The following is a 10845-nucleotide window of genomic DNA, read 5'->3' as shown; positions in this document are numbered from 1 at the left end:
AATATAAGTGATATGATATGGCCATCATCATCTTGTGCTTGTGATCTCCATCTCCGAAGCACCGTCGTGATCACCATCATCACCGGCGCGACACCTTGATCTCCATCGTAGCATCATTGTCGTCTCGCCAAGCTTGTGCTTCCACGACTATCGCTACCGCTTAGTGATAAAGTAAAGCATTACAGCGCGATTGCATTGCATACAATAAAGCGACAACCATATGGCTCCTGCCAGTTGCCGATAACTCGGTTACAAAACATGATCATCTCATACAATAAAATTCAGCATCATGTCTTGACCATATCACATCACAACATGCCCTGCAAAAACAAGTTAGACGTCCTCTACTTTGTTGTTGCAAGTTTTACGTGGCTGCTACGGGCTTAAGCAAGAACCAATCTTACCTACGCATCAAAACCACAACGATAGTTTGTCAAGTTGGTGCTGTTTTAACCTTCGCAAGGACCGGGCGTAGTCACACTTGGTTCAACTAAAGTTGGAGAAACTATCACCCGCAAGCCACCTATGTGCAGAGCACGTCGGGAGAACCGGTCTCGCATAAGCGTACGCGCAATGTCGGTCTGGGCCGCTTCGTCCAACAATACCGCCGAACCAAAGTATGACATGCTGGTAAGCAGTATGACCTATATCGCCCACAACTCACTTGTGTTCTACTCGTGCATATAACATCAACATATAAAACCTAGGCTCGGATGCCACTGTTGGGGAACGTAGTAATTTCAAAAAAATTCCTACGCACACGCAAGATCATGGTGATGCATAGCAATGAGGGGAGAGTGTGATCTACATACCTTGTAGATCGACAACGGAAGCGTTTGGTTGATGTAGTCGTACGTCTCCACGGCCCGACCGATCAAGCACCGAAACTACGGCACCTCCGAGTTCTAGCACACGTTCAGCTTGATGACGATCCCCGGACTCCGATCCAGCAAAGTGTCGGGGAAGAGTTCCGTCAGCACGACGGCGTGGTGACAATCTTGATGCACTACTGTCGCAGGGCTTCGCCTAAGCACCGCTACAATATTATCGAGGACTATGGTGGAAGGGGGCGCCGCACACAGCTAAGAATATGATCACGTGGATCAACTTGTGTCTTTCTGGGGTGCCCCTGCCTCCGTATATAAAGGACTAAAGGGGGGGTGCGGCCGGCCTAGGAGAGGCGCGCCAGGAGAGTCCTACTCCCTCTGGGAGTAGGATTCCCCCCCAATCCTAGTTGGAATAGGATTCGCGGAGGGGGGAAAAGAGAGAGGGTGGCCGGCCCCCTCTCCTTGTCCTATTCGGACCAAGGGAGGGGAGGGGCGCGCGGCCCACTTTGGGCAGCCCCTTCTCTTTTCCACTAAGGCCCACTATGGCCCATATAGCTCCCGGGGGGTTCCGGTAACCTCCCGGTTCTCCGGTAAAATCCCGATTTCACCCGGAACACTTCCGATATCCAAACATAGGCTTCCAATATATCAATCTTTATGTCTCGACCATTTCGAGACTCCTCGTCATGTCCGTGATCACATCCGGGACTCCGAACAAACTTCGGTACATCAAAATGCATAAACTCATAATATAACTGTCATCGTAACCTTAAGCATGCGGACCCTACGGGTTCGAGAACCATGTAGACATGACCGAGACAGGTCTCCGGTCATTAACCAATAGCGGGACCTGGATGCCCATATTGGCTCCTACATATTCTACGAAGATCTTTATCGGTCAGACCGCATAACAACATATGTTGTTCCCTTTGTCATCGGTATGTTACTTGCCCGAGATTCGATCGTCGGTATCTCAATACCTAGTTCAATCTCGTTATCGGCAAGTCTCTTTACTCGTTCCGTAATACATCATCTCGCAACTAACTCATTAGTTGCAATGCTTGCAAGGCTTATGTGATGTACATTACCAAGAGGGCCCAGAGATACCTCTCCGATAATCGGAGTGACAAATCCTAATCTCGAAATACGCCAACCCAACATGTACCTTTGGAGACACCTGTAGAGCTCCTTTATAATCACCCAGTTACGTTGTGACGTTTGGTAGCACACGAAGTGTTCCTCCGGCAAACGGGAGTTGCATAATCTCATAGTCATAGGAACATGTATAAGTCATGAAGAAAGCAATAGCAACATACTAAACGATCGGGTGCTAAGCTAATGGAATGGGTCATGTAAATCACATCATTCTCCTAATGATGTGATCCCGTTAATCAAATAACAACTCTTTTGTTTATGGTTAGGAAACATAACCATCTTTGATTAACGAGCTAGTCAAGTAGAGGCATACTAGTGACACTTTGTTTGTCTATGTATTCACACAAGTATTATGTTTCCGGTTAATACAATTCTAGCATGAATAATAAACATTTATCATGATATAAGGAAATAAATAATAACTTTATTATTGCCTCTAGGGCATATTTCCTTCATGATCATTATGTATATACTTTGGTTGTGTTAAACAGTAGAAATGTTTAAATGTTTGACCAATTTTTGCCGTGTTAAACAGTACATAAATATGACGTATGAGCATGTGCGGCGGACTGCTCACTATGTATATATTTTGGCTGTTCAACATTGAGAAGATGACACTGATCCAAAATAATTATATCAATTTAGCATCATTTGTTCAGATGATGCGGAAATATTGTGAGTATAGATATAAGGCAAATATGACATATAGTACACTAAATGACGCCTTGAATTTCCTAAAAGTCTGTTGGCCAACTAATCAACAACAAAATTCTAAAATCAACCAAGAATTCTACCCTGCACGCAAATCTTCAATTGACCAAATGATATATATCAAGATGATAATAATGTACCATGATGCAAAAAAAGATGGAACCAATATGCTACAGGAAGTTACTGAAACAACAAAGCAAACATGAATTATATCACCTAGAGTGGTCATCAATAGTGGCAGCAGCTTTTCCTTCAGCGCACTTGGTAATATAGCTGGCAATCTAGACACTCCATGATTAGTTTCCAAATCCATAATTTCAATGAGAGAAAACAAGAATGGAAGCTACAAAATGTATCCATATCTACCTATGGGCAGGCTCACGGGTACTGCAGATTGTGTCAAAAAATCATACTCTCTCCCTGTATTAATTAGTATGTTATTTCTATAAGCAAATTAGGCAGCGGTAGTGCCTCAATAAGAATAATTATGCCACTCAAAAATAATAAGAAGAATCACTATACAGGACACAATGGCATACATGGCAACATGAAAATCACGGCTCACAAGATTGAGAGATATACATACCAAGAAAAAGACAAAGAAAAGCTGAAGAACCGCACCTGCATTAGTGCATGGTCCCGAGCACGACACAGATAGATGAATGCCCTTGAGGTCGGTGTAGAGCGAGAATCCTACCAGGCTAGAGGCATGCTCCAAATCAGGGATGCATGCGTGCATACTGACACCTCCACAAGCTTGTCCGTGCAACCGCAGCTTCATTCGCTCTCGCAACTGCTCGGGTCGACGCAGGTAGGAACATAGTACCACTTGCAACTCTAAGAGCATATCAGATCAATAGTTAGTTTCATCTTATCGCAAAATTCTAAACTAATAAGTGCCTACACATCTCTCCATCTCCATAAACAAATCACATCATAGGAACATATCATCTAGTATGAAACTTCAGACAGGGAAATAGATTGAAATTAAATTCCAATCTGGGTGGCTGCCGCCTCTGAGATATCCACCCTTACAAACGACCAATCCTCTGATTTTTGTTGTTGCAAACTGCACTAAAGAGCTTTTTGAATCACATGGTCGATCAAAAGGCCCTGGAAAAAATCCCAAACAATATCAATAGATTGATGTGCAGACGTGAACATAGTTGAAGGGGCGGGGGAAGACGAACCAGCGGTAGTCTTCTCTTTTTGATCATTTGCGTAGCCACCTTCTTGACTTCATCTTCTGTGAGCATCCCATCAATGTTCATGTTCCACCTGTTAATGTGAGACACCCAAAGGAAAATTTTCATCAGTATGTTAGATTGACTTAAACTGAACATAGCTTAGTCCAAGATGTGATCAGTAATCTCCGGCTCAATGTTCCTCTGCCTCGACATATCCCAAACAACTTGTCAGCAAACTCCTTGGAGTTCTCCATGCCTTGGATCTGAGAAGCATGCCCATTAGAAAGTTTAACAATTAAATGGCACTGCAAAAGTAATTAGAAAGTCTAACACATTTGCACAATTATTGTATCATGAAACCTGTAAAAACTCAGTTACTGGACGAGCATACAAACTGAAAATCCTACTGTTTTATACAATCTTCACATTCCATTCATCAAGCAGATTGATAGAGGCTAAGGTGTCCCGATGTTTCAATGAGATGGTGGCTATCATTTTCTGTGGGAGTCGACCTTGACGATCCGACTACGAACGTGCGAGACGTCGCGCCTTAGCAATCGCTAAACCAACTTCCGAGGGTTATTGACCACGCCGGAGCACGATCAACCTGACCACGAGGGTCTGTTTCCTGCGAGCAAACGAAGAACAAGCAAGAAACTGAGATTGCAATCGGGATATTGCGAATATAAGATGAAAGCTTTATTGATCAAGGTGGGGTTCTGTGACGTCTTGGTCTGGTCGTTGGACACAAACGAAGTACGCGAAGTTGCAGCTATGGAGAACTTTTAATCTAAACAAAACCCAAAGTCTAAACGACGCCCTAAGGGCTGTATATATGGAGGAAGAGGGGGGAATTTCGTGGACCTTGAGGGTGGGGTCCGAAACTAACCCTAACTCTTGTTTCCCCACACATACGGACTCTAAAAATAGCCTATACTTAAGTATTTCGAAATTACATGGGCCTGGCCCATTAATAAGGTGACGCAGCACCTAGAATAGCCTATGGACGAATATTATGAAGTGGATCTTGTATATTTCGTCCAAGGCTTCATGCACTCCTTATGGCGGCTTCAAAGTCCTGAAATCATCACTTGTAACTCCGTTCTTGATCCCCTTGCGCATGCCATCAACTCCATGCGTGTTCTTGCTCCAATGTTCATCCTTCTCCAAGCTAGGCCCTTCATTTGTAAGCAAAACAAATGTATCCAATTTAGGCAGCATCATAATCTCATGAACATTAGAATCATTACTAAGAAACGAAAGTACCTGGTAATTTAATTGGCGTGCGCGAGCTCTAGTAATTGGTCCAGTATATGTAACAGTAGGGGCTGTGGGTGTAACAATGGTATTGATGTCCTCATCACAGATAGTAGCAATCATTCTAATAAATGAAATCAAAACTTGGAGACTCCCAATTACAAAAAGCACAAGCGTTGAACAAAATGAGATGGAACATACATGGCGTAATTTGTTCTGCCCAATTCACCCAAAGTAACCGTCCGGTGATACAATCAGTTGTAGCAGTTAAGCAGCTAACAGATCTATTTAATTAACTACAAAGAGGAGAGAGCATTCGAACCAGCGGTAGTCTTCTCTTTGTGATCATTTGCGTAGCTACCAGCTAACAGATCTATTTAATTAACTGCAAAGAGGAGGATCGGTATCTATCATGCACTGCGATTGACCCAGAAATACTTGGAGATGGTGCAGCCTTATGGCTGATGCATCTATTCACATAAACAGAGAATACTCACCGTGTGCCCCGGATGAACATCAACATGTCCTCGCCGGCTACCACCCGCACGCACCTGGCCGCTGCCTGTGCCATGCTCACGCCCACCATTGTCGTGAGCATCGACCACGCGCCCTGCTACGAGCGGCCTTGCGCTGTCTCCTGCCGTGCCCTCTGGTAGGCCCACAACCCGTCGGTCGCCGTCACCATCGGATATACGTGTGGAGCACCAGCAAGGACGAGGACGGGACTGCAAGAGGAAGAGGAGGCGTCATCGTCGGAGATAGAGGTGGCTAGGGTTAGCCACGGGGCCGCACATGGGGCCAGAACAGCAAGGCGGCTGCATATGTTGGAAATAGGAGATCTCATCGGAGTCGGTAGCGCCATGGGGGCACCAATCGACGGCGGAGGCGGCCGGTAGTGGACGCCGGCAGCGATGCACACACACAAAAGAGAGATATTGGGAAAAGGGAGAGAGGCCAGCGAACCAGAAATAGAGAGGGATGGCGATCTCAGAGGTCGATGGCGGCGATCTTGGACCTCGACCGCAACGCGATCACGCCCTGCCCTACCCTCGGGTTCCGCGAGGCGGCGGCGGCCCACGAGTAGGGCGCCTCGGAGGTCGGCAGAGGAGGAAGACGGTGCAGCGGCGGCTCCTCCCGGACCTCGGTGGCGGCGGCTCCCCTCGGATCTCGGCGATGGCGAAGGGCTGTCGCCGCTGGGGTGTCCTGAGGATTGACCTGGGAAACAGATCGAGGGAAGCCCCGTCGAACCTGCGTGCGATTCGTTTGTGTTTTTTTTCGCTGATTAATTTTTGTCGGTTTTTTTTCGCTGGTTAATTTTCGTAGGTTTTTTTTCGCTGGTTAATTTTCGTAGATTTTATTTGTTTCGCTTCGTGGATGGTTTTTCACTCATGGTGCGAGGGCGTGGAGGCGGGTGGGGGACTCGGCAGGAGTTTTTTTTGGTTCTACGCGTCTCAGCGTTAGGTGGGAGTAGGTACAAAAAAATCATGATAGGTGGGACGAAAATAAATCCGGAACGGAGACTACCAACTGAGACATTAGGAGTAGAGATATGGTACGCCATTGGCGTACTCTGAAAAAAAAAATCTTCACAGCTGATGCCCCTCTTTGCACAGATGTACTGCATGTATATTTAAGTAGAAAATGCTGGCTTTTATTATATCACTAATTATGCAAGAAAATCTGTTGGTCAGTACATGTCAAGCTGGACAATCCCATGCACAAATATTTCGCGTACATGTCAATGTCAAACTGGACGATCTCAGCACAAATATGAGTACATTTCAAAATGGACCATCACAAGCACAAGTATTGGAGCAACTTGAACATCCTAGGCAGAACTTCTTTTCGTACTTGTCAAACTGGAGCATCCCAGGCATACATATCAAGTTATACATGACATGATCATTTCTAGTCACCCCAAGCACAAATATTTGAGTCAGTGGACCATCCTAGGCACAAAATTCGTAGTGCATGCCAAACTGGAGCATCTCAGGCACACCACAGATATACATACATATCAAGTTTACACATAACATAACATGATAATTTTTAGTCCATGACCAACAAGACCGAGTATGAAGGTGATCACTCCTGAACACACATTGCTGTCAAAATTTGCATCAACTTTTGGTTTCTTGACGTACATGAAAAAAGAGCTCTAGCTTCTACCTCCAGTTGTAGTGCTTCTTGCTGGGAAGGACCACACTGAAGCAAATACAAGTCAGTTTGAGCACAAGATCATGTAAGTGTCATACATTCATACTTCAAATATTTACTTGTGAGCTAATCGACGGAATATGCATCAACAATGCATTTGACTCGCAGGAACAAATCTCTGGTCCAGTTAATCATGAAACTGAGAGGTCACAACAGACAGCCGGCAGGTCAAATGATAATTTCTTTTAAGGCCGAGATGAACTGCTTGTAAGCTCTACTGTCTTCCAGATTAGTCACATCATTTATTATCAGAAATATCACTTGAGAATGACAAAACTATTCTTGGTGCAAATATTTGCAGTTTTGTTTCGATAAATGATAAATTCTTTTAAGGCTGAGATGAACTGCTTGTAAGCTCTACTATCTTTTAGATTAGTCACATCATTTGTTTGAGATACAAGCGGACAAAATAAATAAAAAGGAGAATCACAACTCATTAGTCTTCACATATTCATCGTCGAGATTAGCACCTGGTGACACCTTTTTATGTGTAGAATGAGCACGATTTAGTTGGTTTACAATTCAGTAAGAATTCTGAAACAACTCTCGACCATGGTCACGTAGGATTCACAACAGATTACAAATACATTATGTTCATGTATGTGCCATCACATGCATAATGATGGGGAATAAGAACAATCCCCCATAGATCCAGCAGGAAGATACTTACCCATTGAATGATCTTTTATTCCCAAAAAGGATACTCCGGTCTTTTCATCTATATTCTAACAGGTATGAGGCATCTCCAGAGGTACTGAAAATAACCAAATGCGTTTTTTCTTATTGCAACAACTAGAATGAGTCACTAATAATGCTATCTACAATTTCATATAGTGGTTCATGCTTCTAGAGCTCCAGCTTCTTATATGATGGAACACGAAAAAGGTCATCTGGTTGATTGTAGTGTTTCTCTAATTTCATCCAAATTGATAGATCTAACCTAGAGCATGGCAAACCAGCATACCTGAAGACTCAAGCATGGCAAACCAGCATAAATTAAAATCTTGTATTGTGGGATCTCTAGCTGGCACACAATGAGATAGATTAATTAGTACACCAGCCATCTCCTGCAATTAGTACAGAACGCACAACTAGCTGTTTTTAATTATTGGTTGTGAAATAAATTTAGTGCAGGAATTCTGACAGGCACACTAGAGAGTTGCATATTAGATAGAACACGAACATGGTGAGATTTGTAGCTAGCGGCCATTACATATACAAATTTGGAGGAGAGATTTGGGGGAGGGGAGTGGGAGCAGTGTACCTTGCTGTTGAACTTGAGAGGGGAAGGAGTTTAGGAGCCCGCCACCGGCGAGCTACTGCTGGATCCGGATCATGAGTGGTAGGAGTAAGGGAGTACGGATCTCAAGGGAGTATACCTGCGAGCTGCTCCTAGAGCCAGAGATGGGGAGGAGGCGAGGATGCCAACACCGACTTGCCGCAGTCGAGTTGCTCGAGAGAGGACGCGGATCTGGGCCGCCGCCACCGTCTGCCACTCTCCTTGGGAGTGAGTAGGGATGAAAATGGAACGGAAACGGACGGAACTAAGTGTTATTATATTTGTTTTTACATTTTTTGTAGAAGCGGAAATGAATAGGGAAACCTCATAAATGAATACGGAAATAGATACTACCGGAAACAGACACGGAGCAAATACAAAATGGATACGGAAATAGAAATGGGCATTGATCGAAACTTAAAAAACCCCTTGAATTATAGAAAAATACACAAAAAACAAATAAATTTAATGAGTTATTAACATGGCTACAAAATAATATCATTATGTTAGCAACTTAGCGTAGTATTTTAGTTGTACTGGACAATTGCGTATAGGGTCAAGCTAAGTACATGTGTGGTAGTAGAAGCTAGGCCTCAGATCAATTCTACTAATTGTGTCACTGTGTTCTCTTTGGTGATTGGACTACAAAGTAGTCATAGGTCTATAGTAAAAACAGAAATTTCATATTCACGGAAACGGAAAGTTCCGTTTTCATGCATGTTCCACCGTAAAACACCGTTCCATTTTTGTTTCCGTTTCCGCATAAAAATTTCATTTTCACTTCCGTTTTGCAAATTTCTGTTTTCGTTTTTCACATTTCCTCTCCGTTTCCATCTTTCCTCCGGAAAAACGGAAAGTTTCCACTCCATTTGCATCCCTAGCAGTGAGAGATCAGGTTTGGAGGTTAAGGATATCTGAAGCAAATTAACCATGGGCGAGGGTCCTTTTTGCTAATAGTGCGCACAGGTGGTTTCATCATAACCTGTACCGTCTATTTGCAATCCAATGGTCCAGAACCATTTTTTCTATTTTTCACCACAAGCCCATCTTCTATGCTAGTCGTTCCCCCTTGATCCCAGTCAACAGTGAATAGGTAATGCCTAACTAGTGTAACCTGACAAGACCGAAGCCAACTATTGCATATGCAACACAGCAACAAACAACTATTGCATATGCAACACGACAATAAATATTCGTCCAACCACTCTTAGTTTTTACTCCACGCACGAAATTCGTCCAACCACTCTTAGTTTTTAATCCACGCACAAAGTTGGAAGCACGAACTGGTCGCCGCCTCAACGACTACTATTAAGATTATGGTTGCACTTAGCTAACCTATGCTGAAATAAAATTGCCAAAGAGTTGTGGCTGATGTGAGGGAAGGGGTATTTATATTAGGAACAACCCTCTTAGTTTAGGTGTGAAAACAGTTCAAAGGAGGGGCTAAAAGCATGCTAACCAGCCGGGCAGGGCAACAAACACATGGAGTCTCGCGCAACAATTAATGCTCTCGACAACTTGCATTGGTACTCTCATATCCATTGACTCATGATTTCAAATGATGCACTGTTTGATTTTCCTGAAAGTAGACTTCATATGCTATCCATTTTGTACTCCCACACATGTTGGATACTCATATATTTATGTGGCATGGTGCAACAAGTTCTGGGACGAATTCTGGAAATGTGCATGCAACAATAGATTACCGAAATGGCTTGTTGTTCTTCCTTGGGGTGTAACTAGTTGCCCTTGTCACTAAAACTTGGTTTACATCAGAGTTGAAACTTGTTCTCTTCAAACTTGTTGAGCTTCAAAACTGGTTTCTTCATGAGATGAACTTGTTTATTCGACATTGTACCTGAGTAAAATTAGCACACAAGATTGGGGCAGTATAAAGGTCTCATAGATAGTTTTGAATAATGATCAGCTAGGAGCGCATTCACCTCTGTTCTATTTGTTTGGCACGGCTCTTATCATGGGACCCAAATAGATCTTCTTTGTAGAAGCTTCATTTGATAGTTGAGATTTATCATGAGGAGAAGGTGATAAACGAGGTGAACCTGGGATGTCCTCATCATCCTCCCTCTCTTCAAAAGGAGTCATCCTTGACTCTTGACCCTCTTGATTGAAGCATGGAGACAAATGAACAATGTTGAATGTTGCACTCACAACATAGTCTCGAGGAAGCTCAATCTTGTAAGCATTGCCATTG

The 10845-nt window shown here is 43.6% G+C and overlaps 1 long non-coding RNA gene across 1 annotated transcript; it reads right to left on the bottom strand.

The window, feature by feature from the left end:
• Positions 1-6950: 6950 nt before the first annotated feature.
• LOC125529757 lies at positions 6951-8888 on the bottom strand. Its single transcript, XR_007292738.1, has 4 exons — positions 8619-8888; positions 8319-8378; positions 8025-8108; positions 6951-7342 (listed from the first exon to the last, which is right to left on the bottom strand). It is a non-coding gene; the product is annotated as an uncharacterized LOC125529757 (long non-coding RNA).
• Positions 8889-10845: the final 1957 nt, after the last annotated feature.

The sequence above is a fragment of the Triticum urartu genome, unplaced genomic scaffold, assembly GCF_003073215.2.
Source record: "Triticum urartu cultivar G1812 unplaced genomic scaffold, Tu2.1 TuUngrouped_contig_582, whole genome shotgun sequence".
Lineage (NCBI taxonomy): Eukaryota > Viridiplantae > Streptophyta > Magnoliopsida > Poales > Poaceae > Triticum > Triticum urartu.
The sequence above is the reverse complement of the archived record's forward strand: the minus strand, read 5'-3'. Positions and strand labels throughout refer to the sequence as shown.